This window comes from Micromesistius poutassou (genome assembly GCF_964030765.1).
Source record: "Micromesistius poutassou genome assembly, chromosome: 5".
In the NCBI taxonomy this organism is placed as follows: domain Eukaryota; kingdom Metazoa; phylum Chordata; class Actinopteri; order Gadiformes; family Gadidae; genus Micromesistius; species Micromesistius poutassou.
In genome coordinates this window covers 4,125,319-4,150,421 of record NC_140275.1, presented here as the reverse complement: position 1 = coordinate 4,150,421, position 25,103 = coordinate 4,125,319, and the positions used below count along the sequence as shown (strand labels likewise).

General features: G+C 45.4%; 31 non-coding genes across 31 annotated transcripts; all 31 read left to right on the top strand.

Moving 5' to 3' along the window:
- Positions 1–247: 247 nt before the first annotated feature.
- Positions 248–320, top strand: AC3HAE_014421 (transfer RNA arginine (anticodon ACG)). Its single transcript has one exon. It is a non-coding gene; the product is annotated as a tRNA-Arg (tRNA).
- A 743-nt stretch (positions 321–1,063) lies between these two features.
- On the top strand, positions 1,064–1,136 carry AC3HAE_014420 (transfer RNA arginine (anticodon ACG)). The gene has a single exon. It is a non-coding gene; the product is annotated as a tRNA-Arg (tRNA).
- A 743-nt stretch (positions 1,137–1,879) lies between these two features.
- Positions 1,880–1,952, top strand: AC3HAE_014417 (transfer RNA arginine (anticodon ACG)). The gene has a single exon. It is a non-coding gene; the product is annotated as a tRNA-Arg (tRNA).
- A 743-nt stretch (positions 1,953–2,695) lies between these two features.
- On the top strand, positions 2,696–2,768 carry AC3HAE_014416 (transfer RNA arginine (anticodon ACG)). The gene has a single exon. It is a non-coding gene; the product is annotated as a tRNA-Arg (tRNA).
- Positions 2,769–3,499: 731 nt separating this feature from the next.
- AC3HAE_014415 (transfer RNA arginine (anticodon ACG)) lies at positions 3,500–3,572 on the top strand. The gene has a single exon. It is a non-coding gene; the product is annotated as a tRNA-Arg (tRNA).
- A 743-nt stretch (positions 3,573–4,315) lies between these two features.
- Positions 4,316–4,388, top strand: AC3HAE_014414 (transfer RNA arginine (anticodon ACG)). The gene has a single exon. It is a non-coding gene; the product is annotated as a tRNA-Arg (tRNA).
- Positions 4,389–5,131: 743 nt separating this feature from the next.
- Positions 5,132–5,204, top strand: AC3HAE_014413 (transfer RNA arginine (anticodon ACG)). Its single transcript has one exon. It is a non-coding gene; the product is annotated as a tRNA-Arg (tRNA).
- Positions 5,205–5,947: 743 nt separating this feature from the next.
- On the top strand, positions 5,948–6,020 carry AC3HAE_014412 (transfer RNA arginine (anticodon ACG)). The gene has a single exon. It is a non-coding gene; the product is annotated as a tRNA-Arg (tRNA).
- Positions 6,021–6,763: 743 nt separating this feature from the next.
- On the top strand, positions 6,764–6,836 carry AC3HAE_014411 (transfer RNA arginine (anticodon ACG)). Its single transcript has one exon. It is a non-coding gene; the product is annotated as a tRNA-Arg (tRNA).
- Positions 6,837–7,579: 743 nt separating this feature from the next.
- Positions 7,580–7,652, top strand: AC3HAE_014410 (transfer RNA arginine (anticodon ACG)). Its single transcript has one exon. It is a non-coding gene; the product is annotated as a tRNA-Arg (tRNA).
- A 743-nt stretch (positions 7,653–8,395) lies between these two features.
- Positions 8,396–8,468, top strand: AC3HAE_014409 (transfer RNA arginine (anticodon ACG)). Its single transcript has one exon. It is a non-coding gene; the product is annotated as a tRNA-Arg (tRNA).
- Positions 8,469–9,211: 743 nt separating this feature from the next.
- On the top strand, positions 9,212–9,284 carry AC3HAE_014408 (transfer RNA arginine (anticodon ACG)). The gene has a single exon. It is a non-coding gene; the product is annotated as a tRNA-Arg (tRNA).
- A 743-nt stretch (positions 9,285–10,027) lies between these two features.
- On the top strand, positions 10,028–10,100 carry AC3HAE_014405 (transfer RNA arginine (anticodon ACG)). The gene has a single exon. It is a non-coding gene; the product is annotated as a tRNA-Arg (tRNA).
- A 743-nt stretch (positions 10,101–10,843) lies between these two features.
- On the top strand, positions 10,844–10,916 carry AC3HAE_014404 (transfer RNA arginine (anticodon ACG)). The gene has a single exon. It is a non-coding gene; the product is annotated as a tRNA-Arg (tRNA).
- Positions 10,917–11,659: 743 nt separating this feature from the next.
- Positions 11,660–11,732, top strand: AC3HAE_014403 (transfer RNA arginine (anticodon ACG)). The gene has a single exon. It is a non-coding gene; the product is annotated as a tRNA-Arg (tRNA).
- Positions 11,733–12,475: 743 nt separating this feature from the next.
- AC3HAE_014402 (transfer RNA arginine (anticodon ACG)) lies at positions 12,476–12,548 on the top strand. The gene has a single exon. It is a non-coding gene; the product is annotated as a tRNA-Arg (tRNA).
- A 731-nt stretch (positions 12,549–13,279) lies between these two features.
- Positions 13,280–13,352, top strand: AC3HAE_014401 (transfer RNA arginine (anticodon ACG)). The gene has a single exon. It is a non-coding gene; the product is annotated as a tRNA-Arg (tRNA).
- Positions 13,353–14,083: 731 nt separating this feature from the next.
- AC3HAE_014400 (transfer RNA arginine (anticodon ACG)) lies at positions 14,084–14,156 on the top strand. The gene has a single exon. It is a non-coding gene; the product is annotated as a tRNA-Arg (tRNA).
- A 743-nt stretch (positions 14,157–14,899) lies between these two features.
- On the top strand, positions 14,900–14,972 carry AC3HAE_014399 (transfer RNA arginine (anticodon ACG)). The gene has a single exon. It is a non-coding gene; the product is annotated as a tRNA-Arg (tRNA).
- A 743-nt stretch (positions 14,973–15,715) lies between these two features.
- AC3HAE_014398 (transfer RNA arginine (anticodon ACG)) lies at positions 15,716–15,788 on the top strand. The gene has a single exon. It is a non-coding gene; the product is annotated as a tRNA-Arg (tRNA).
- Positions 15,789–16,519: 731 nt separating this feature from the next.
- Positions 16,520–16,592, top strand: AC3HAE_014397 (transfer RNA arginine (anticodon ACG)). The gene has a single exon. It is a non-coding gene; the product is annotated as a tRNA-Arg (tRNA).
- A 743-nt stretch (positions 16,593–17,335) lies between these two features.
- On the top strand, positions 17,336–17,408 carry AC3HAE_014395 (transfer RNA arginine (anticodon ACG)). Its single transcript has one exon. It is a non-coding gene; the product is annotated as a tRNA-Arg (tRNA).
- Positions 17,409–18,151: 743 nt separating this feature from the next.
- AC3HAE_014393 (transfer RNA arginine (anticodon ACG)) lies at positions 18,152–18,224 on the top strand. Its single transcript has one exon. It is a non-coding gene; the product is annotated as a tRNA-Arg (tRNA).
- A 743-nt stretch (positions 18,225–18,967) lies between these two features.
- On the top strand, positions 18,968–19,040 carry AC3HAE_014392 (transfer RNA arginine (anticodon ACG)). Its single transcript has one exon. It is a non-coding gene; the product is annotated as a tRNA-Arg (tRNA).
- A 743-nt stretch (positions 19,041–19,783) lies between these two features.
- On the top strand, positions 19,784–19,856 carry AC3HAE_014391 (transfer RNA arginine (anticodon ACG)). The gene has a single exon. It is a non-coding gene; the product is annotated as a tRNA-Arg (tRNA).
- Positions 19,857–20,587: 731 nt separating this feature from the next.
- Positions 20,588–20,660, top strand: AC3HAE_014390 (transfer RNA arginine (anticodon ACG)). Its single transcript has one exon. It is a non-coding gene; the product is annotated as a tRNA-Arg (tRNA).
- Positions 20,661–21,391: 731 nt separating this feature from the next.
- On the top strand, positions 21,392–21,464 carry AC3HAE_014389 (transfer RNA arginine (anticodon ACG)). The gene has a single exon. It is a non-coding gene; the product is annotated as a tRNA-Arg (tRNA).
- Positions 21,465–22,207: 743 nt separating this feature from the next.
- Positions 22,208–22,280, top strand: AC3HAE_014387 (transfer RNA arginine (anticodon ACG)). The gene has a single exon. It is a non-coding gene; the product is annotated as a tRNA-Arg (tRNA).
- Positions 22,281–23,023: 743 nt separating this feature from the next.
- Positions 23,024–23,096, top strand: AC3HAE_014386 (transfer RNA arginine (anticodon ACG)). The gene has a single exon. It is a non-coding gene; the product is annotated as a tRNA-Arg (tRNA).
- A 743-nt stretch (positions 23,097–23,839) lies between these two features.
- Positions 23,840–23,912, top strand: AC3HAE_014383 (transfer RNA arginine (anticodon ACG)). Its single transcript has one exon. It is a non-coding gene; the product is annotated as a tRNA-Arg (tRNA).
- Positions 23,913–24,643: 731 nt separating this feature from the next.
- On the top strand, positions 24,644–24,716 carry AC3HAE_014382 (transfer RNA arginine (anticodon ACG)). The gene has a single exon. It is a non-coding gene; the product is annotated as a tRNA-Arg (tRNA).
- The last annotated feature ends 387 nt before the right edge of the window (positions 24,717–25,103 follow it).

Below are 25,103 nucleotides of genomic sequence, written 5' to 3'. Positions count from 1 at the left end.
CGGGAGGGGGGCCTTAAAGCGACATGATACAAAAGAGGACGTTTCTGAAAGATGCGGAAATTGGTTTTGCAGAAATGAACAGTTTGAGAATAAAAAGGGGTACTTTCTAACATACAGGCATGTAACCTTATTCTAGTAATACCCCTAAATGCAATTATTAACCCTGAAAATGCGTAATAGGGGATCTTTGAAGCAAGCAACCTTTCTTATTTGACGCATTCGAATTGAGTCACTTTTATATACACGTGGGTTAGTGGCGCAATGGATAACGCGTCTGACTACGGATCAGAAGATTCCAGGTTCGACTCCTGGCTAGCTCGGAAGAATTTTAAATGCCCAGAAAAGTATATTGGGTCATTATTCAAAGGAACGCCATGCGACACCCCTAATTACACCAAGGGTAACGGTTTGAGTTTCGAAAGAGAAGAAACGAGCGAGCGCCAAGAAACTCTAAGGGGTGGTGTCCTTCTTTTGGACTTTTCCCTTTGCTTTAGACTGTTAAATGACGTATGTATGCATGTTTTACGTCTTCTACGCTAGAAAAATCAAAGTCCGAGCCATGGGGAGTATGCGTTCCCACCTAGAGCGTCCATCAATAAGTGCGTGAAACAGCTCGTTTGTGCTCAGACTTTACTTCCGTAACAGTCTGACGGCAGACGGTGCAGTGGAGGGAGCTGAAGTGCAGAAGTCTCACCTCCCGGGTACCCGCAATGTTTACAACTTCTCGTGGGTGTTTATTTGCAAGCTCACGTGCAAACCCTTCGACCAATCCTAACAGAGTAGGTGTGCGGACCAATCACAGCAGTCTGGGCCACTCGGGAGGGGGGCCTTAAAGCGACATGATACAAAAGAGGACGTTTCTGAAAGATGCGGAAATTGGTTTTGCAGAAATGAACAGTTTGAGAATAAAAAGGGGTACTTTTTAACATACAGGCATGTAACCTTATTCTAGTAATACCCCTAAATGCAATTATTAACCCTGAAAATGCGTAATAGGGGATCTTTGAAGCAAGCAACCTTTCTTATTTGACGCATTCGAATTGAGTCACTTTTATGTACATGTGGGTTAGTGGCGCAATGGATAACGCGTCTGACTACGGATCAGAAGATTCCAGGTTCGACTCCTGGCTAGCTCGGAAGAATTTTAAATGCCCAGAAAAGTATATTGGGTCATTATTCAAAGGAACGCCATGCGACACCCCTAATTACACCAAGGGTAACGGTTTGAGTTTCGAAAGAGAAGAAACGAGCGAGCGCCAAGAAACTCTAAGGGGTGGTGTCCTTCTTTTGGACTTTTCCCTTTGCTTTAGACTGTTAAATGACGTATGTATGCATGTTTTACGTCTTCTACGCTAGAAAAATCAAAGTCCGAGCCATGGGGAGTATGCGTTCCCACCTAGAGCGTCCATCAATAAGTGCGTGAAACAGCTCGTTTGTGCTCAGACTTTACTTCCGTAACAGTCTGACGGCAGGCGGTGCAGTGGAGGGAGCTGAAGTGCAGAAGTCTCACCTCCCGGGTACCCGCAATGTTTACAACTTCTCGTGGGTGTTTATTTGCAAGCTCACGTGCAAACCCTTCGACCAATCCTAACAGAGTAGGTGTGCGGACCAATCACAGCAGTCTGGGCCACTCGGGAGGGGGGCCTTAAAGCGACATGATACAAAAGAGGACGTTTCTGAAAGATGCGGAAATTGGTTTTGCAGAAATGAACAGTTTGAGAATAAAAAGGGGTACTTTCTAACATACAGGCATGTAACCTTATTCTAGTAATACCCCTAAATGCAATTATTAACCCTGAAAATGCGTAATAGGGGATCTTTGAAGCAAGCAACCTTTCTTATTTGACGCATTCGAATTGAGTCACTTTTATATACACGTGGGTTAGTGGCGCAATGGATAACGCGTCTGACTACGGATCAGAAGATTCCAGGTTCGACTCCTGGCTAGCTCGGAAGAATTTTAAATGCCCAGAAAAGTATATTGGGTCATTATTCAAAGGAACGCCATGCGACACCCCTAATTACACCAAGGGTAACGGTTTGAGTTTCGAAAGAGAAGAAACGAGCGAGCGCCAAGAAACTCTAAGGGGTGGTGTCCTTCTTTTGGACTTTTCCCTTTGCTTTAGACTGTTAAATGACGTATGTATGCATGTTTTACGTCTTCTACGCTAGAAAAATCAAAGTCCGAGCCATGGGGAGTATGCGTTCCCACCTAGAGCGTCCATCAATAAGTGCGTGAAACAGCTCGTTTGTGCTCAGACTTTACTTCCGTAACAGTCTGACGGCAGACGGTGCAGTGGAGGGAGCTGAAGTGCAGAAGTCTCACCTCCCGGGTACCCGCAATGTTTACAACTTCTCGTGGGTGTTTATTTGCAAGCTCACGTGCAAACCCTTCGACCAATCCTAACAGAGTAGGTGTGCGGACCAATCACAGCAGTCTGGGCCACTCGGGAGGGGGGCCTTAAAGCGACATGATACAAAAGAGGACGTTTCTGAAAGATGCGGAAATTGGTTTTGCAGAAATGAACAGTTTGAGAATAAAAAGGGGTACTTTCTAACATACAGGCATGTAACCTTATTCTAGTAATACCCCTAAATGCAATTATTAACCCTGAAAATGCGTAATAGGGGATCTTTGAAGCAAGCAACCTTTCTTATTTGACGCATTCGAATTGAGTCACTTTTATGTACACGTGGGTTAGTGGCGCAATGGATAACGCGTCTGACTACGGATCAGAAGATTCCAGGTTCGACTCCTGGCTAGCTCGGAAGTATTTTAAATGCCCAGAAAAGTATATTGGGTCATTATTCAAAGGAACGCCATGCGACACCCCTAATTACACCAAGGGTAACGGTTTGAGTTTCGAAAGAGAAGAAACGAGCGAGCGCCAAGAAACTCTAAGGGGTGGTGTCCTTCTTTTGGACTTTTCCCTTTGCTTTAGACTGTTAAATGACGTATGTATGCATGTTTTACGTCTTCTACGCTAGAAAAATCAAAGTCCGAGCCATGGGGAGTATGCGTTCCCACCTAGAGCGTCCATCAATAAGTGCGTGAAACAGCTCGTTTGTGCTCAGACTTTACTTCCGTAACAGTCTGACGGCAGACGGTGCAGTGGAGGGAGCTGAAGTGCAGAAGTCTCACCTCCCGGGTACCCGCAATGTTTACAACTTCTCGTGGGTGTTTATTTGCAAACCCTTCGACCAATCCTAACAGAGTAGGTGTGCGGACCAATCACAGCAGTCTGGGCCACTCGGGAGGGGGGCCTTAAAGCGACATGATACAAAAGAGGACGTTTCTGAAAGATGCGGAAATTGGTTTTGCAGAAATGAACAGTTTGAGAATAAAAAGGGGTACTTTTTAACATACAGGCATGTAACCTTATTCTAGTAATACCCCTAAATGCAATTATTAACCCTGAAAATGCGTAATAGGGGATCTTTGAAGCAAGCAACCTTTCTTATTTGACGCATTCGAATTGAGTCACTTTTATGTACACGTGGGTTAGTGGCGCAATGGATAACGCGTCTGACTACGGATCAGAAGATTCCAGGTTCGACTCCTGGCTAGCTCGGAAGAATTTTAAATGCCCAGAAAAGTATATTGGGTCATTATTCAAAGGAACGCCATGCGACACCCCTAATTACACCAAGGGTAACGGTTTGAGTTTCGAAAGAGAAGAAACGAGCGAGCGCCAAGAAACTCTAAGGGGTGGTGTCCTTCTTTTGGACTTTTCCCTTTGCTTTAGACTGTTAAATGACGTATGTATGCATGTTTTACGTCTTCTACGCTAGAAAAATCAAAGTCCGAGCCATGGGGAGTATGCGTTCCCACCTAGAGCGTCCATCAATAAGTGCGTGAAACAGCTCGTTTGTGCTCAGACTTTACTTCCGTAACAGTCTGACGGCAGACGGTGCAGTGGAGGGAGCTGAAGTGCAGAAGTCTCACCTCCCGGGTACCCGCAATGTTTACAACTTCTCGTGGGTGTTTATTTGCAAGCTCACGTGCAAACCCTTCGACCAATCCTAACAGAGTAGGTGTGCGGACCAATCACAGCAGTCTGGGCCACTCGGGAGGGGGGCCTTAAAGCGACATGATACAAAAGAGGACGTTTCTGAAAGATGCGGAAATTGGTTTTGCAGAAATGAACAGTTTGAGAATAAAAAGGGGTACTTTCTAACATACAGGCATGTAACCTTATTCTAGTAATACCCCTAAATGCAATTATTAACCCTGAAAATGCGTAATAGGGGATCTTTGAAGCAAGCAACCTTTCTTATTTGACGCATTCGAATTGAGTCACTTTTATGTACACGTGGGTTAGTGGCGCAATGGATAACGCGTCTGACTACGGATCAGAAGATTCCAGGTTCGACTCCTGGCTAGCTCGGAAGAATTTTAAATGCCCAGAAAAGTATATTGGGTCATTATTCAAAGGAACGCCATGCGACACCCCTAATTACACCAAGGGTAACGGTTTGAGTTTCGAAAGAGAAGAAACGAGCGAGCGCCAAGAAACTCTAAGGGGTGGTGTCCTTCTTTTGGACTTTTCCCTTTGCTTTAGACTGTTAAATGACGTATGTATGCATGTTTTACGTCTTCTACGCTAGAAAAATCAAAGTCCGAGCCATGGGGAGTATGCGTTCCCACCTAGAGCGTCCATCAATAAGTGCGTGAAACAGCTCGTTTGTGCTCAGACTTTACTTCCGTAACAGTCTGACGGCAGACGGTGCAGTGGAGGGAGCTGAAGTGCAGAAGTCTCACCTCCCGGGTACCCGCAATGTTTACAACTTCTCGTGGGTGTTTATTTGCAAGCTCACGTGCAAACCCTTCGACCAATCCTAACAGAGTAGGTGTGCGGACCAATCACAGCAGTCTGGGCCACTCGGGAGGGGGGCCTTAAAGCGACATGATACAAAAGAGGACGTTTCTGAAAGATGCGGAAATTGGTTTTGCAGAAATGAACAGTTTGAGAATAAAAAGGGGTACTTTCTAACATACAGGCATGTAACCTTATTCTAGTAATACCCCTAAATGCAATTATTAACCCTGAAAATGCGTAATAGGGGATCTTTGAAGCAAGCAACCTTTCTTATTTGACGCATTCGAATTGAGTCACTTTTATGTACACGTGGGTTAGTGGCGCAATGGATAACGCGTCTGACTACGGATCAGAAGATTCCAGGTTCGACTCCTGGCTAGCTCGGAAGAATTTTAAATGCCCAGAAAAGTATATTGGGTCATTATTCAAAGGAACGCCATGCGACACCCCTAATTACACCAAGGGTAACGGTTTGAGTTTCGAAAGAGAAGAAACGAGCGAGCGCCAAGAAACTCTAAGGGGTGGTGTCCTTCTTTTGGACTTTTCCCTTTGCTTTAGACTGTTAAATGACGTATGTATGCATGTTTTACGTCTTCTACGCTAGAAAAATCAAAGTCCGAGCCATGGGGAGTATGCGTTCCCACCTAGAGCGTCCATCAATAAGTGCGTGAAACAGCTCGTTTGTGCTCAGACTTTACTTCCGTAACAGTCTGACGGCAGACGGTGCAGTGGAGGGAGCTGAAGTGCAGAAGTCTCACCTCCCGGGTACCCGCAATGTTTACAACTTCTCGTGGGTGTTTATTTGCAAGCTCACGTGCAAACCCTTCGACCAATCCTAACAGAGTAGGTGTGCGGACCAATCACAGCAGTCTGGGCCACTCGGGAGGGGGGCCTTAAAGCGACATGATACAAAAGAGGACGTTTCTGAAAGATGCGGAAATTGGTTTTGCAGAAATGAACAGTTTGAGAATAAAAAGGGGTACTTTCTAACATACAGGCATGTAACCTTATTCTAGTAATACCCCTAAATGCAATTATTAACCCTGAAAATGCGTAATAGGGGATCTTTGAAGCAAGCAACCTTTCTTATTTGACGCATTCGAATTGAGTCACTTTTATGTACACGTGGGTTAGTGGCGCAATGGATAACGCGTCTGACTACGGATCAGAAGATTCCAGGTTCGACTCCTGGCTAGCTCGGAAGAATTTTAAATGCCCAGAAAAGTATATTGGGTCATTATTCAAAGGAACGCCATGCGACACCCCTAATTACACCAAGGGTAACGGTTTGAGTTTCGAAAGAGAAGAAACGAGCGAGCGCCAAGAAACTCTAAGGGGTGGTGTCCTTCTTTTGGACTTTTCCCTTTGCTTTAGACTGTTAAATGACGTATGTATGCATGTTTTACGTCTTCTACGCTAGAAAAATCAAAGTCCGAGCCATGGGGAGTATGCGTTCCCACCTAGAGCGTCCATCAATAAGTGCGTGAAACAGCTCGTTTGTGCTCAGACTTTACTTCCGTAACAGTCTGACGGCAGACGGTGCAGTGGAGGGAGCTGAAGTGCAGAAGTCTCACCTCCCGGGTACCCGCAATGTTTACAACTTCTCGTGGGTGTTTATTTGCAAGCTCACGTGCAAACCCTTCGACCAATCCTAACAGAGTAGGTGTGCGGACCAATCACAGCAGTCTGGGCCACTCGGGAGGGGGGCCTTAAAGCGACATGATACAAAAGAGGACGTTTCTGAAAGATGCGGAAATTGGTTTTGCAGAAATGAACAGTTTGAGAATAAAAAGGGGTACTTTCTAACATACAGGCATGTAACCTTATTCTAGTAATACCCCTAAATGCAATTATTAACCCTGAAAATGCGTAATAGGGGATCTTTGAAGCAAGCAACCTTTCTTATTTGACGCATTCGAATTGAGTCACTTTTATGCACACGTGGGTTAGTGGCGCAATGGATAACGCGTCTGACTACGGATCAGAAGATTCCAGGTTCGACTCCTGGCTAGCTCGGAAGAATTTTAAATGCCCAGAAAAGTATATTGGGTCATTATTCAAAGGAACGCCATGCGACACCCCTAATTACACCAAGGGTAACGGTTTGAGTTTCGAAAGAGAAGAAACGAGCGAGCGCCAAGAAACTCTAAGGGGTGGTGTCCTTCTTTTGGACTTTTCCCTTTGCTTTAGACTGTTAAATGACGTATGTATGCATGTTTTACGTCTTCTACGCTAGAAAAATCAAAGTCCGAGCCATGGGGAGTATGCGTTCCCACCTAGAGCGTCCATCAATAAGTGCGTGAAACAGCTCGTTTGTGCTCAGACTTTACTTCCGTAACAGTCTGACGGCAGACGGTGCAGTGGAGGGAGCTGAAGTGCAGAAGTCTCACCTCCCGGGTACCCGCAATGTTTACAACTTCTCGTGGGTGTTTATTTGCAAGCTCACGTGCAAACCCTTCGACCAATCCTAACAGAGTAGGTGTGCGGACCAATCACAGCAGTCTGGGCCACTCGGGAGGGGGGCCTTAAAGCGACATGATACAAAAGAGGACGTTTCTGAAAGATGCGGAAATTGGTTTTGCAGAAATGAACAGTTTGAGAATAAAAAGGGGTACTTTTTAACATACAGGCATGTAACCTTATTCTAGTAATACCCCTAAATGCAATTATTAACCCTGAAAATGCGTAATAGGGGATCTTTGAAGCAAGCAACCTTTCTTATTTGACGCATTCGAATTGAGTCACTTTTATGTACACGTGGGTTAGTGGCGCAATGGATAACGCGTCTGACTACGGATCAGAAGATTCCAGGTTCGACTCCTGGCTAGCTCGGAAGAATTTTAAATGCCCAGAAAAGTATATTGGGTCATTATTCAAAGGAACGCCATGCGACACCCCTAATTACACCAAGGGTAACGGTTTGAGTTTCGAAAGAGAAGAAACGAGCGAGCGCCAAGAAACTCTAAGGGGTGGTGTCCTTCTTTTGGACTTTTCCCTTTGCTTTAGACTGTTAAATGACGTATGTATGCATGTTTTACGTCTTCTACGCTAGAAAAATCAAAGTCCGAGCCATGGGGAGTATGCGTTCCCACCTAGAGCGTCCATCAATAAGTGCGTGAAACAGCTCGTTTGTGCTCAGACTTTACTTCCGTAACAGTCTGACGGCAGACGGTGCAGTGGAGGGAGCTGAAGTGCAGAAGTCTCACCTCCCGGGTACCCGCAATGTTTACAACTTCTCGTGGGTGTTTATTTGCAAGCTCACGTGCAAACCCTTCGACCAATCCTAACAGAGTAGGTGTGCGGACCAATCACAGCAGTCTGGGCCACTCGGGAGGGGGGCCTTAAAGCGACATGATACAAAAGAGGACGTTTCTGAAAGATGCGGAAATTGGTTTTGCAGAAATGAACAGTTTGAGAATAAAAAGGGGTACTTTCTAACATACAGGCATGTAACCTTATTCTAGTAATACCCCTAAATGCAATTATTAACCCTGAAAATGCGTAATAGGGGATCTTTGAAGCAAGCAACCTTTCTTATTTGACGCATTCGAATTGAGTCACTTTTATGTAAACGTGGGTTAGTGGCGCAATGGATAACGCGTCTGACTACGGATCAGAAGATTCCAGGTTCGACTCCTGGCTAGCTCGGAAGAATTTTAAATGCCCAGAAAAGTATATTGGGTCATTATTCAAAGGAACGCCATGCGACACCCCTAATTACACCAAGGGTAACGGTTTGAGTTTCGAAAGAGAAGAAACGAGCGAGCGCCAAGAAACTCTAAGGGGTGGTGTCCTTCTTTTGGACTTTTCCCTTTGCTTTAGACTGTTAAATGACGTATGTATGCATGTTTTACGTCTTCTACGCTAGAAAAATCAAAGTCCGAGCCATGGGGAGTATGCGTTCCCACCTAGAGCGTCCATCAATAAGTGCGTGAAACAGCTCGTTTGTGCTCAGACTTTACTTCCGTAACAGTCTGACGGCAGACGGTGCAGTGGAGGGAGCTGAAGTGCAGAAGTCTCACCTCCCGGGTACCCGCAATGTTTACAACTTCTCGTGGGTGTTTATTTGCAAGCTCACGTGCAAACCCTTCGACCAATCCTAACAGAGTAGGTGTGCGGACCAATCACAGCAGTCTGGGCCACTCGGGAGGGGGGCCTTAAAGCGACATGATACAAAAGAGGACGTTTCTGAAAGATGCGGAAATTGGTTTTGCAGAAATGAACAGTTTGAGAATAAAAAGGGGTACTTTCTAACATACAGGCATGTAACCTTATTCTAGTAATACCCCTAAATGCAATTATTAACCCTGAAAATGCGTAATAGGGGATCTTTGAAGCAAGCAACCTTTCTTATTTGACGCATTCGAATTGAGTCACTTTTATGTAAACGTGGGTTAGTGGCGCAATGGATAACGCGTCTGACTACGGATCAGAAGATTCCAGGTTCGACTCCTGGCTAGCTCGGAAGAATTTTAAATGCCCAGAAAAGTATATTGGGTCATTATTCAAAGGAACGCCATGCGACACCCCTAATTACACCAAGGGTAACGGTTTGAGTTTCGAAAGAGAAGAAACGAGCGAGCGCCAAGAAACTCTAAGGGGTGGTGTCCTTCTTTTGGACTTTTCCCTTTGCTTTAGACTGTTAAATGACGTATGTATGCATGTTTTACGTCTTCTACGCTAGAAAAATCAAAGTCCGAGCCATGGGGAGTATGCGTTCCCACCTAGAGCGTCCATCAATAAGTGCGTGAAACAGCTCGTTTGTGCTCAGACTTTACTTCCGTAACAGTCTGACGGCAGACGGTGCAGTGGAGGGAGCTGAAGTGCAGAAGTCTCACCTCCCGGGTACCCGCAATGTTTACAACTTCTCGTGGGTGTTTATTTGCAAGCTCACGTGCAAACCCTTCGACCAATCCTAACAGAGTAGGTGTGCGGACCAATCACAGCAGTCTGGGCCACTCGGGAGGGGGGCCTTAAAGCGACATGATACAAAAGAGGACGTTTCTGAAAGATGCGGAAATTGGTTTTGCAGAAATGAACAGTTTGAGAATAAAAAGGGGTACTTTCTAACATACAGGCATGTAACCTTATTCTAGTAATACCCCTAAATGCAATTATTAACCCTGAAAATGCGTAATAGGGGATCTTTGAAGCAAGCAACCTTTCTTATTTGACGCATTCGAATTGAGTCACTTTTATGTACACGTGGGTTAGTGGCGCAATGGATAACGCGTCTGACTACGGATCAGAAGATTCCAGGTTCGACTCCTGGCTAGCTCGGAAGAATTTTAAATGCCCAGAAAAGTATATTGGGTCATTATTCAAAGGAACGCCATGCGACACCCCTAATTACACCAAGGGTAACGGTTTGAGTTTCGAAAGAGAAGAAACGAGCGAGCGCCAAGAAACTCTAAGGGGTGGTGTCCTTCTTTTGGACTTTTCCCTTTGCTTTAGACTGTTAAATGACGTATGTATGCATGTTTTACGTCTTCTACGCTAGAAAAATCAAAGTCCGAGCCATGGGGAGTATGCGTTCCCACCTAGAGCGTCCATCAATAAGTGCGTGAAACAGCTCGTTTGTGCTCAGACTTTACTTCCGTAACAGTCTGACGGCAGGCGGTGCAGTGGAGGGAGCTGAAGTGCAGAAGTCTCACCTCCCGGGTACCCGCAATGTTTACAACTTCTCGTGGGTGTTTATTTGCAAGCTCACGTGCAAACCCTTCGACCAATCCTAACAGAGTAGGTGTGCGGACCAATCACAGCAGTCTGGGCCACTCGGGAGGGGGGCCTTAAAGCGACATGATACAAAAGAGGACGTTTCTGAAAGATGCGGAAATTGGTTTTGCAGAAATGAACAGTTTGAGAATAAAAAGGGGTACTTTCTAACATACAGGCATGTAACCTTATTCTAGTAATACCCCTAAATGCAATTATTAACCCTGAAAATGCGTAATAGGGGATCTTTGAAGCAAGCAACCTTTCTTATTTGACGCATTCGAATTGAGTCACTTTTATGTACACGTGGGTTAGTGGCGCAATGGATAACGCGTCTGACTACGGATGAGAAGATTCCAGGTTCGACTCCTGGCTAGCTCGGAAGAATTTTAAATGCCCAGAAAAGTATATTGGGTCATTATTCAAAGGAACGCCATGCGACACCCCTAATTACACCAAGGGTAACGGTTTGAGTTTCGAAAGAGAAGAAACGAGCGAGCGCCAAGAAACTCTAAGGGGTGGTGTCCTTCTTTTGGACTTTTCCCTTTGCTTTAGACTGTTAAATGACGTATGTATGCATGTTTTACGTCTTCTACGCTAGAAAAATCAAAGTCCGAGCCATGGGGAGTATGCGTTCCCACCTAGAGCGTCCATCAATAAGTGCGTGAAACAGCTCGTTTGTGCTCAGACTTTACTTCCGTAACAGTCTGACGGCAGACGGTGCAGTGGAGGGAGCTGAAGTGCAGAAGTCTCACCTCCCGGGTACCCGCAATGTTTACAACTTCTCGTGGGTGTTTATTTGCAAGCTCACGTGCAAACCCTTCGACCAATCCTAACAGAGTAGGTGTGCGGACCAATCACAGCAGTCTGGGCCACTCGGGAGGGGGGCCTTAAAGCGACATGATACAAAAGAGGACGTTTCTGAAAGATGCGGAAATTGGTTTTGCAGAAATGAACAGTTTGAGAATAAAAAGGGGTACTTTCTAACATACAGGCATGTAACCTTATTCTAGTAATACCCCTAAATGCAATTATTAACCCTGAAAATGCGTAATAGGGGATCTTTGAAGCAAGCAACCTTTCTTATTTGACGCATTCGAATTGAGTCACTTTTATGTACACGTGGGTTAGTGGCGCAATGGATAACGCGTCTGACTACGGATCAGAAGATTCCAGGTTCGACTCCTGGCTAGCTCGGAAGAATTTTAAATGCCCAGAAAAGTATATTGGGTCATTATTCAAAGGAACGCCATGCGACACCCCTAATTACACCAAGGGTAACGGTTTGAGTTTCGAAAGAGAAGAAACGAGCGAGCGCCAAGAAACTCTAAGGGGTGGTGTCCTTCTTTTGGACTTTTCCCTTTGCTTTAGACTGTTAAATGACGTATGTATGCATGTTTTACGTCTTCTACGCTAGAAAAATCAAAGTCCGAGCCATGGGGAGTATGCGTTCCCACCTAGAGCGTCCATCAATAAGTGCGTGAAACAGCTCGTTTGTGCTCAGACTTTACTTCCGTAACAGTCTGACGGCAGACGGTGCAGTGGAGGGAGCTGAAGTGCAGAAGTCTCACCTCCCGGGTACCCGCAATGTTTACAACTTCTCGTGGGTGTTTATTTGCAAGCTCACGTGCAAACCCTTCGACCAATCCTAACAGAGTAGGTGTGCGGACCAATCACAGCAGTCTGGGCCACTCGGGAGGGGGGCCTTAAAGCGACATGATACAAAAGAGGACGTTTCTGAAAGATGCGGAAATTGGTTTTGCAGAAATGAACAGTTTGAGAATAAAAAGGGGTACTTTCTAACATACAGGCATGTAACCTTATTCTAGTAATACCCCTAAATGCAATTACTAACCCTGAAAATGCGTAATAGGGGATCTTTGAAGCAAGCAACCTTTCTTATTTGACGCATTCGAATTGAGTCACTTTTATGTACGCGTGGGTTAGTGGCGCAATGGATAACGCGTCTGACTACGGATCAGAAGATTCCAGGTTCGACTCCTGGCTAGCTCGGAAGAATTTTAAATGCCCAGAAAAGTATATTGGGTCATTATTCAAAGGAACGCCATGCGACACCCCTAATTACACCAAGGGTAACGGTTTGAGTTTCGAAAGAGAAGAAACGAGCGAGCGCCAAGAAACTCTAAGGGGTGGTGTCCTTCTTTTGGACTTTTCCCTTTGCTTTAGACTGTTAAATGACGTATGTATGCATGTTTTACGTCTTCTACGCTAGAAAAATCAAAGTCCGAGCCATGGGGAGTATGCGTTCCCACCTAGAGCGTCCATCAATAAGTGCGTGAAACAGCTCGTTTGTGCTCAGACTTTACTTCCGTAACAGTCTGACGGCAGGCGGTGCAGTGGAGGGAGCTGAAGTGCAGAAGTCTCACCTCCCGGGTACCCGCAATGTTTACAACTTCTCGTGGGTGTTTATTTGCAAACCCTTCGACCAATCCTAACAGAGTAGGTGTGCGGACCAATCACAGCAGTCTGGGCCACTCGGGAGGGGGGCCTTAAAGCGACATGATACAAAAGAGGACGTTTCTGAAAGATGCGGAAATTGGTTTTGCAGAAATGAACAGTTTGAGAATAAAAAGGGGTACTTTTTAACATACAGGCATGTAACCTTATTCTAGTAATACCCCTAAATGCAATTATTAACCCTGAAAATGCGTAATAGGGGATCTTTGAAGCAAGCAACCTTTCTTATTTGACGCATTCGAATTGAGTCACTTTTATGTACACGTGGGTTAGTGGCGCAATGGATAACGCGTCTGACTACGGATCAGAAGATTCCAGGTTCGACTCCTGGCTAGATCGGAAGAATTTTAAATGCCCAGAAAAGTATATTGGGTCATTATTCAAAGGAACGCCATGCGACACCCCTAATTACACCAAGGGTAACGGTTTGAGTTTCGAAAGAGAAGAAACGAGCGAGCGCCAAGAAACTCTAAGGGGTGGTGTCCTTCTTTTGGACTTTTCCCTTTGCTTTAGACTGTTAAATGACGTATGTATGCATGTTTTACGTCTTCTACGCTAGAAAAATCAAAGTCCGAGCCATGGGGAGTATGCGTTCCCACCTAGAGCGTCCATCAATAAGTGCGTGAAACAGCTCGTTTGTGCTCAGACTTTACTTCCGTAACAGTCTGACGGCAGGCGGTGCAGTGGAGGGAGCTGAAGTGCAGAAGTCTCACCTCCCGGGTACCCGCAATGTTTACAACTTCTCGTGGGTGTTTATTTGCAAACCCTTCGACCAATCCTAACAGAGTAGGTGTGCGGACCAATCACAGCAGTCTGGGCCACTCGGGAGGGGGGCCTTAAAGCGACATGATACAAAAGAGGACGTTTCTGAAAGATGCGGAAATTGGTTTTGCAGAAATGAACAGTTTGAGAATAAAAAGGGGTACTTTCTAACATACAGGCATGTAACCTTATTCTAGTAATACCCCTAAATGCAATTATTAACCCTGAAAATGCGTAATAGGGGATCTTTGAAGCAAGCAACCTTTCTTATTTGACGCATTCGAATTGAGTCACTTTTATGTACACGTGGGTTAGTGGCGCAATGGATAACGCGTCTGACTACGGATCAGAAGATTCCAGGTTCGACTCCTGGCTAGCTCGGAAGAATTTTAAATGCCCAGAAAAGTATATTGGGTCATTATTCAAAGGAACGCCATGCGACACCCCTAATTACACCAAGGGTAACGGTTTGAGTTTCGAAAGAGAAGAAACGAGCGAGCGCCAAGAAACTCTAAGGGGTGGTGTCCTTCTTTTGGACTTTTCCCTTTGCTTTAGACTGTTAAATGACGTATGTATGCATGTTTTACGTCTTCTACGCTAGAAAAATCAAAGTCCGAGCCATGGGGAGTATGCGTTCCCACCTAGAGCGTCCATCAATAAGTGCGTGAAACAGCTCGTTTGTGCTCAGACTTTACTTCCGTAACAGTCTGACGGCAGACGGTGCAGTGGAGGGAGCTGAAGTGCAGAAGTCTCACCTCCCGGGTACCCGCAATGTTTACAACTTCTCGTGGGTGTTTATTTGCAAGCTCACGTGCAAACCCTTCGACCAATCCTAACAGAGTAGGTGTGCGGACCAATCACAGCAGTCTGGGCCACTCGGGAGGGGGGCCTTAAAGCGACATGATACAAAAGAGGACGTTTCTGAAAGATGCGGAAATTGGTTTTGCAGAAATGAACAGTTTGAGAATAAAAAGGGGTACTTTCTAACATACAGGCATGTAACCTTATTCTAGTAATACCCCTAAATGCAATTATTAACCCTGAAAATGCGTAATAGGGGATCTTTGAAGCAAGCAACCTTTCTTATTTGACGCATTCGAATTGAGTCACTTTTATATACACGTGGGTTAGTGGCGCAATGGATAACGCGTCTGACTACGGATCAGAAGATTCCAGGTTCGACTCCTGGCTAGCTCGGAAGAATTTTAAATGCCCAGAAAAGTATATTGGGTCATTATTCAAAGGAACGCCATGCGACACCCCTAATTACACCAAGGGTAACGGTTTGAGTTTCGAAAGAGAAGAAACGAGCGAGCGCCAAGAAACTCTAAGGGGTGGTGTCCTTCTTTTGGACTTTTCCCTTTGCTTTAGACTGTTAAATGACGTATGTATGCATGTTTTACGTCTTCTACGCTAGAAAAATCAAAGTCCGAGCCATGGGGAGTATGCGTTCCCACCTAGAGCGTCCATCAATAAGTGCGTGAAACAGCTCGTTTGTGCTCAGACTTTACTTCCGTAACAGTCTGACGGCAGACGGTGCAGTGGAGGGAGCTGAAGTGCAGAAGTCTCACCTCCCGGGTACCCGCAATGTTTACAACTTCTCGTGGGTGTTTATTTGCAAGCTCACGTGCAAACCCTTCGACCAATCCTAACAGAGTAGGTGTGCGGACCAATCACAGCAGTCTGGGCCACTCGGGAGGGGGGCCTTAAAGCGACATGATACAAAAGAGGACGTTTCTGAAAGATGCGGAAATTGGTTTTGCAGAAATGAACAGTTTGAGAATAAAAAGGGGTACTTTCTAACATACAGGCATGTAACCTTATTCTAGTAATACCCCTAAATGCAATTACTAACCCTGAAAATGCGTAATAGGGGATCTTTGAAGCAAGCAACCTTTCTTATTTGACGCATTCGAATTGAGTCACTTTTATGTACACGTGGGTTAGTGGCGCAATGGATAACGCGTCTGACTACGGATCAGAAGATTCCAGGTTCGACTCCTGGCTAGCTCGGAAGAATTTTAAATGCCCAGAAAAGTATATTGGGTCATTATTCAAAGGAACGCCATGCGACACCCCTAATTACACCAAGGGTAACGGTTTGAGTTTCGAAAGAGAAGAAACGAGCGAGCGCCAAGAAACTCTAAGGGGTGGTGTCCTTCTTTTGGACTTTTCCCTTTGCTTTAGACTGTTAAATGACGTATGTATGCATGTTTTACGTCTTCTACGCTAGAAAAATCAAAGTCCGAGCCATGGGGAGTATGCGTTCCCACCTAGAGCGTCCATCAATAAGTGCGTGAAACAGCTCGTTTGTGCTCAGACTTTACTTCCGTAACAGTCTGACGGCAGGCGGTGCAGTGGAGGGAGCTGAAGTGCAGAAGTCTCACCTCCCGGGTACCCGCAATGTTTACAACTTCTCGTGGGTGTTTATTTGCAAACCCTTCGACCAATCCTAACAGAGTAGGTGTGCGGACCAATCACAGCAGTCTGGGCCACTCGGGAGGGGGGCCTTAAAGCGACATGATACAAAAGAGGACGTTTCTGAAAGATGCGGAAATTGGTTTTGCAGAAATGAACAGTTTGAGAATAAAAAGGGGTACTTTTTAACATACAGGCATGTAACCTTATTCTAGTAATACCCCTAAATGCAATTATTAACCCTGAAAATGCGTAATAGGGGATCTTTGAAGCAAGCAACCTTTCTTATTTGACGCATTCGAATTGAGTCACTTTTATGTACACGTGGGTTAGTGGCGCAATGGATAACGCGTCTGACTACGGATCAGAAGATTCCAGGTTCGACTCCTGGCTAGCTCGGAAGAATTTTAAATGCCCAGAAAAGTATATTGGGTCATTATTCAAAGGAACGCCATGCGACACCCCTAATTACACCAAGGGTAACGGTTTGAGTTTCGAAAGAGAAGAAACGAGCGAGCGCCAAGAAACTCTAAGGGGTGGTGTCCTTCTTTTGGACTTTTCCCTTTGCTTTAGACTGTTAAATGACGTATGTATGCATGTTTTACGTCTTCTACGCTAGAAAAATCAAAGTCCGAGCCATGGGGAGTATGCGTTCCCACCTAGAGCGTCCATCAATAAGTGCGTGAAACAGCTCGTTTGTGCTCAGACTTTACTTCCGTAACAGTCTGACGGCAGACGGTGCAGTGGAGGGAGCTGAAGTGCAGAAGTCTCACCTCCCGGGTACCCGCAATGTTTACAACTTCTCGTGGGTGTTTATTTGCAAGCTCACGTGCAAACCCTTCGACCAATCCTAACAGAGTAGGTGTGCGGACCAATCACAGCAGTCTGGGCCACTCGGGAGGGGGGCCTTAAAGCGACATGATACAAAAGAGGACGTTTCTGAAAGATGCGGAAATTGGTTTTGCAGAAATGAACAGTTTGAGAATAAAAAGGGGTACTTTCTAACATACAGGCATGTAACCTTATTCTAGTAATACCCCTAAATGCAATTATTAACCCTGAAAATGCGTAATAGGGGATCTTTGAAGCAAGCAACCTTTCTTATTTGACGCATTCGAATTGAGTCACTTTTATGTACACGTGGGTTAGTGGCGCAATGGATAACGCGTCTGACTACGGATCAGAAGATTCCAGGTTCGACTCCTGGCTAGCTCGGAAGAATTTTAAATGCCCAGAAAAGTATATTGGGTCATTATTCAAAGGAACGCCATGCGACACCCCTAATTACACCAAGGGTAACGGTTTGAGTTTCGAAAGAGAAGAAACGAGCGAGCGCCAAGAAACTCTAAGGGGTGGTGTCCTTCTTTTGGACTTTTCCCTTTGCTTTAGACTGTTAAATGACGTATGTATGCATGTTTTACGTCTTCTACGCTAGAAAAATCAAAGTCCGAGCCATGGGGAGTATGCGTTCCCACCTAGAGCGTCCATCAATAAGTGCGTGAAACAGCTCGTTTGTGCTCAGACTTTACTTCCGTAACAGTCTGACGGCAGACGGTGCAGTGGAGGGAGCTGAAGTGCAGAAGTCTCACCTCCCGGGTACCCGCAATGTTTACAACTTCTCGTGGGTGTTTATTTGCAAGCTCACGTGCAAACCCTTCGACCAATCCTAACAGAGTAGGTGTGCGGACCAATCACAGCAGTCTGGGCCACTCGGGAGGGGGGCCTTAAAGCGACATGATACAAAAGAGGACGTTTCTGAAAGATGCGGAAATTGGTTTTGCAGAAATGAACAGTTTGAGAATAAAAAGGGGTACTTTCTAACATACAGGCATGTAACCTTATTCTAGTAATACCCCTAAATGCAATTATTAACCCTGAAAATGCGTAATAGGGGATCTTTGAAGCAAGCAACCTTTCTTATTTGACGCATTCGAATTGAGTCACTTTTATGTACACGTGGGTTAGTGGCGCAATGGATAACGCGTCTGACTACGGATCAGAAGATTCCAGGTTCGACTCCTGGCTAGCTCGGAAGAATTTTAAATGCCCAGAAAAGTATATTGGGTCATTATTCAAAGGAACGCCATGCGACACCCCTAATTACACCAAGGGTAACGGTTTGAGTTTCGAAAGAGAAGAAACGAGCGAGCGCCAAGAAACTCTAAGGGGTGGTGTCCTTCTTTTGGACTTTTCCCTTTGCTTTAGACTGTTAAATGACGTATGTATGCATGTTTTACGTCTTCTACGCTAGAAAAATCAAAGTCCGAGCCATGGGGAGTATGCGTTCCCACCTAGAGCGTCCATCAATAAGTGCGTGAAACAGCTCGTTTGTGCTCAGACTTTACTTCCGTAACAGTCTGACGGCAGACGGTGCAGTGGAGGGAGCTGAAGTGCAGAAGTCTCACCTCCCGGGTACCCGCAATGTTTACAACTTCTCGTGGGTGTTTATTTGCAAGCTCACGTGCAAACCCTTCGACCAATCCTAACAGAGTAGGTGTGCGGACCAATCACAGCAGTCTGGGCCACTCGGGAGGGGGGCCTTAAAGCGACATGATACAAAAGAGGACGTTTCTGAAAGATGCGGAAATTGGTTTTGCAGAAATGAACAGTTTGAGAATAAAAAGGGGTACTTTCTAACATACAGGCATGTAACCTTATTCTAGTAATACCCCTAAATGCAATTATTAACCCTGAAAATGCGTAATAGGGGATCTTTGAAGCAAGCAACCTTTCTTATTTGACGCATTCGAATTGAGTCACTTTTATGTACACGTGGGTTAGTGGCGCAATGGATAACGCGTCTGACTACGGATCAGAAGATTCCAGGTTCGACTCCTGGCTAGCTCGGAAGAATTTTAAATGCCCAGAAAAGTATATTGGGTCATTATTCAAAGGAACGCCATGCGACACCCCTAATTACACCAAGGGTAACGGTTTGAGTTTCGAAAGAGAAGAAACGAGCGAGCGCCAAGAAACTCTAAGGGGTGGTGTCCTTCTTTTGGACTTTTCCCTTTGCTTTAGACTGTTAAATGACGTATGTATGCATGTTTTACGTCTTCTACGCTAGAAAAATCAAAGTCCGAGCCATGGGGAGTATGCGTTCCCACCTAGAGCGTCCATCAATAAGTGCGTGAAACAGCTCGTTTGTGCTCAGACTTTACTTCCGTAACAGTCTGACGGCAGACGGTGCAGTGGAGGGAGCTGAAGTGCAGAAGTCTCACCTCCCGGGTACCCGCAATGTTTACAACTTCTCGTGGGTGTTTATTTGCAAGCTCACGTGCAAACCCTTCGACCAATCCTAACAGAGTAGGTGTGCGGACCAATCACAGCAGTCTGGGCCACTCGGGAGGGGGGCCTTAAAGCGACATGATACAAAAGAGGACGTTTCTGAAAGATGCGGAAATTGGTTTTGCAGAAATGAACAGTTTGAGAATAAAAAGGGGTACTTTCTAACATACAGGCATGTAACCTTATTCTAGTAATACCCCTAAATGCAATTATTAACCCTGAAAATGCGTAATAGGGGATCTTTGAAGCAAGCAACCTTTCTTATTTGACGCATTCGAATTGAGTCACTTTTATGTACACGTGGGTTAGTGGCGCAATGGATAACGCGTCTGACTACGGATCAGAAGATTCCAGGTTCGACTCCTGGCTAGCTCGGAAGAATTTTAAATGCCCAGAAAAGTATATTGGGTCATTATTCAAAGGAACGCCATGCGACACCCCTAATTACACCAAGGGTAACGGTTTGAGTTTCGAAAGAGAAGAAACGAGCGAGCGCCAAGAAACTCTAAGGGGTGGTGTCCTTCTTTTGGACTTTTCCCTTTGCTTTAGACTGTTAAATGACGTATGTATGCATGTTTTACGTCTTCTACGCTAGAAAAATCAAAGTCCGAGCCATGGGGAGTATGCGTTCCCACCTAGAGCGTCCATCAATAAGTGCGTGAAACAGCTCGTTTGTGCTCAGACTTTACTTCCGTAACAGTCTGACGGCAGGCGGTGCAGTGGAGGGAGCTGAAGAACAGAAGTCTCACCTCCCGGGTACCCGCAATGTTTACAACTTCTCGTGGGTGTTTATTTGCAAACCCTTCGACCAATCCTAACAGAGTAGGTGTGCGGACCAATCACAGCAGTCTGGGCCACTCGGGAGGGGGGCCTTAAAGCGACATGATACAAAAGAGGACGTTTCTGAAAGATGCGGAAATTGGTTTTGCAGAAATGAACAGTTTGAGAATAAAAAGGGGTACTTTTTAACATACAGGCATGTAACCTTATTCTAGTAATACCCCTAAATGCAATTATTAACCCTGAAAATGCGTAATAGGGGATCTTTGAAGCAAGCAACCTTTCTTATTTGACGCATTCGAATTGAGTCACTTTTATGTACACGTGGGTTAGTGGCGCAATGGATAACGCGTCTGACTACGGATCAGAAGATTCCAGGTTCGACTCCTGGCTAGCTCGGAAGAATTTTAAATGCCCAGAAAAGTATATTGGGTCATTATTCAAAGGAACGCCATGCGACACCCCTAATTACACCAAGGGTAACGGTTTGAGTTTCGAAAGAGAAGAAACGAGCGAGCGCCAAGAAACTCTAAGGGGTGGTGTCCTTCTTTTGGACTTTTCCCTTTGCTTTAGACTGTTAAATGACGTATGTATGCATGTTTTACGTCTTCTACGCTAGAAAAATCAAAGTCCGAGCCATGGGGAGTATGCGTTCCCACCTAGAGCGTCCATCAATAAGTGCGTGAAACAGCTCGTTTGTGCTCAGACTTTACTTCCGTAACAGTCTGACGGCAGGCGGTGCAGTGGAGGGAGCTGAAGTGCAGAAGTCTCACCTCCCGGGTACCCGCAATGTTTACAACTTCTCGTGGGTGTTTATTTGCAAACCCTTCGACCAATCCTAACAGAGTAGGTGTGCGGACCAATCACAGCAGTCTGGGCCACTCGGGAGGGGGGCCTTAAAGCGACATGATACAAAAGAGGACGTTTCTGAAAGATGCGGAAATTGGTTTTGCAGAAATGAACAGTTTGAGAATAAAAAGGGGTACTTTTTAACATACAGGCATGTAACCTTATTCTAGTAATACCCCTAAATGCAATTATTAACCCTGAAAATGCGTAATAGGGGATCTTTGAAGCAAGCAACCTTTCTTATTTGACGCATTCGAATTGAGTCACTTTTATGTACACGTGGGTTAGTGGCGCAATGGATAACGCGTCTGACTACGGATCAGAAGATTCCAGGTTCGACTCCTGGCTAGCTCGGAAGAATTTTAAATGCCCAGAAAAGTATATTGGGTCATTATTCAAAGGAACGCCATGCGACACCCCTAATTACACCAAGGGTAACGGTTTGAGTTTCGAAAGAGAAGAAACGAGCGAGCGCCAAGAAACTCTAAGGGGTGGTGTCCTTCTTTTGGACTTTTCCCTTTGCTTTAGACTGTTAAATGACGTATGTATGCATGTTTTACGTCTTCTACGCTAGAAAAATCAAAGTCCGAGCCATGGGGAGTATGCGTTCCCACCTAGAGCGTCCATCAATAAGTGCGTGAAACAGCTCGTTTGTGCTCAGACTTTACTTCCGTAACAGTCTGACGGCAGACGGTGCAGTGGAGGGAGCTGAAGTGCAGAAGTCTCACCTCCCGGGTACCCGCAATGTTTACAACTTCTCGTGGGTGTTTATTTGCAAGCTCACGTGCAAACCCTTCGACCAATCCTAACAGAGTAGGTGTGCGGACCAATCACAGCAGTCTGGGCCACTCGGGAGGGGGGCCTTAAAGCGACATGATACAAAAGAGGACGTTTCTGAAAGATGCGGAAATTGGTTTTGCAGAAATGAACAGTTTGAGAATAAAAAGGGGTACTTTCTAACATACAGGCATGTAACCTTATTCTAGTAATACCCCTAAATGCAATTATTAACCCTGAAAATGCGTAATAGGGGATCTTTGAAGCAAGCAACCTTTCTTATTTGACGCATTCGAATTGAGTCACTTTTATGTACACGTGGGTTAGTGGCGCAATGGATAACGCGTCTGACTACGGATCAGAAGATTCCAGGTTCGACTCCTGGCTAGCTCGGAAGAATTTTAAATGCCCAGAAAAGTATATTGGGTCATTATTCAAAGGAACGCCATGCGACACCCCTAATTACACCAAGGGTAACGGTTTGAGTTTCGAAAGAGAAGAAACGAGCGAGCGCCAAGAAACTCTAAGGGGTGGTGTCCTTCTTTTGGACTTTTCCCTTTGCTTTAGACTGTTAAATGACGTATGTATGCATGTTTTACGTCTTCTACGCTAGAAAAATCAAAGTCCGAGCCATGGGGAGTATGCGTTCCCACCTAGAGCGTCCATCAATAAGTGCGTGAAACAGCTCGTTTGTGCTCAGACTTTACTTCCGTAACAGTCTGACGGCAGACGGTGCAGTGGAGGGAGCTGAAGTGCAGAAGTCTCACCTCCCGGGTACCCGCAATGTTTACAACTTCTCGTGGGTGTTTATTTGCAAGCTCACGTGCAAACCCTTCGACCAATCCTAACAGAGTAGGTGTGCGGACCAATCACAGCAGTCTGGGCCACTCGGGAGGGGGGCCTTAAAGCGACATGATACAAAAGAGGACGTTTCTGAAAGATGCGGAAATTGGTTTTGCAGAAATGAACAGTTTGAGAATAAAAAGGGGTACTTTCTAACATACAGGCATGTAACCTTATTCTAGTAATACCCCTAAATGCAATTATTAACCCTGAAAATGCGTAATAGGGGATCTTTGAAGCAAGCAACCTTTCTTATTTGACGCATTCGAATTGAGTCACTTTTATGTACACGTGGGTTAGTGGCGCAATGGATAACGCGTCTGACTACGGATCAGAAGATTCCAGGTTCGACTCCTGGCTAGCTCGGAAGAATTTTAAATGCCCAGAAAAGTATATTGGGTCATTATTCAAAGGAACGCCATGCGACACCCCTAATTACACCAAGGGTAACGGTTTGAGTTTCGAAAGAGAAGAAACGAGCGAGCGCCAAGAAACTCTAAGGGGTGGTGTCCTTCTTTTGGACTTTTCCCTTTGCTTTAGACTGTTAAATGACGTATGTATGCATGTTTTACGTCTTCTACGCTAGAAAAATCAAAGTCCGAGCCATGGGGAGTATGCGTTCCCACCTAGAGCGTCCATCAATAAGTGCGTGAAACAGCTCGTTTGTGCTCAGACTTTACTTCCGTAACAGTCTGACGGCAGACGGTGCAGTGGAGGGAGCTGAAGTGCAGAAGTCTCACCTCCCGGGTACCCGCAATGTTTACAACTTCTCGTGGGTGTTTATTTGCAAGCTCACGTGCAAACCCTTCGACCAATCCTAACAGAGTAGGTGTGCGGACCAATCACAGCAGTCTGGGCCACTCGGGAGGGGGGCCTTAAAGCGACATGATACAAAAGAGGACGTTTCTGAAAGATGCGGAAATTGGTTTTGCAGAAATGAACAGTTTGAGAATAAAAAGGGGTACTTTCTAACATACAGGCATGTAACCTTATTCTAGTAATACCCCTAAATGCAATTATTAACCCTGAAAATGCGTAATAGGGGATCTTTGAAGCAAGCAACCTTTCTTATTTGACGCATTCGAATTGAGTCACTTTTATGTACACGTGGGTTAGTGGCGCAATGGATAACGCGTCTGACTACGGATCAGAAGATTCCAGGTTCGACTCCTGGCTAGCTCGGAAGAATTTTAAATGCCCAGAAAAGTATATTGGGTCATTATTCAAAGGAACGCCATGCGACACCCCTAATTACACCAAGGGTAACGGTTTGAGTTTCGAAAGAGAAGAAACGAGCGAGCGCCAAGAAACTCTAAGGGGTGGTGTCCTTCTTTTGGACTTTTCCCTTTGCTTTAGACTGTTAAATGACGTATGTATGCATGTTTTACGTCTTCTACGCTAGAAAAATCAAAGTCCGAGCCATGGGGAGTATGCGTTCCCACCTAGAGCGTCCATCAATAAGTGCGTGAAACAGCTCGTTTGTGCTCAGACTTTACTTCCGTAACAGTCTGACGGCAGGCGGTGCAGTGGAGGGAGCTGAAGTGCAGAAGTCTCACCTCCCGGGTACCCGCAATGTTTACAACTTCTCGTGGGTGTTTATTTGCAAACCCTTCGACCAATCCTAACAGAGTAGGTGTGCGGACCAATCACAGCAGTCTGGGCCACTCGGGAGGGGGGCCTTAAAGCGACATGATACAAAAGAGGACGTTTCTGAAAGATGCGGAAATTGGTTTTGCAGAAATGAACAGTTTGAGAATAAAAAGGGGTACTTTTTAACATACAGGCATGTAACCTTATTCTAGTAATACCCCTAAATGCAATTATTAACCCTGAAAATGCGTAATAGGGGATCTTTGAAGCAAGCAACCTTTCTTATTTGACGCATTCGAATTGAGTCACTTTTATGTACACGTGGGTTAGTGGCGCAATGGATAACGCGTCTGACTACGGATCAGAAGAATCCAGGTTCGACTCCTGGCTAGCTCGGAAGAATTTTAAATGCCCAGAAAAGTATATTGGGTCATTATTCAAAGGAACGCCATGCGACACCCCTAATTACACCAAGGGTAACGGTTTGAGTTTCGAAAGAGAAGAAACGAGCGAGCGCCAAGAAACTCTAAGGGGTGGTGTCCTTCTTTTGGACTTTTCCCTTTGCTTTAGACTGTTAAATGACGTATGTATGCATGTTTTACGTCTTCTACGCTAGAAAAATCAAAGTCCGAGCCATGGGGAGTATGCGTTCCCACCTAGAGCGTCCATCAATAAGTGCGTGAAACAGCTCGTTTGTGCTCAGACTTTACTTCCGTAACAGTCTGACGGCAGGCGGTGCAGTGGAGGGAGCTGAAGTGCAGAAGTCTCACCTCCCGGGTACCC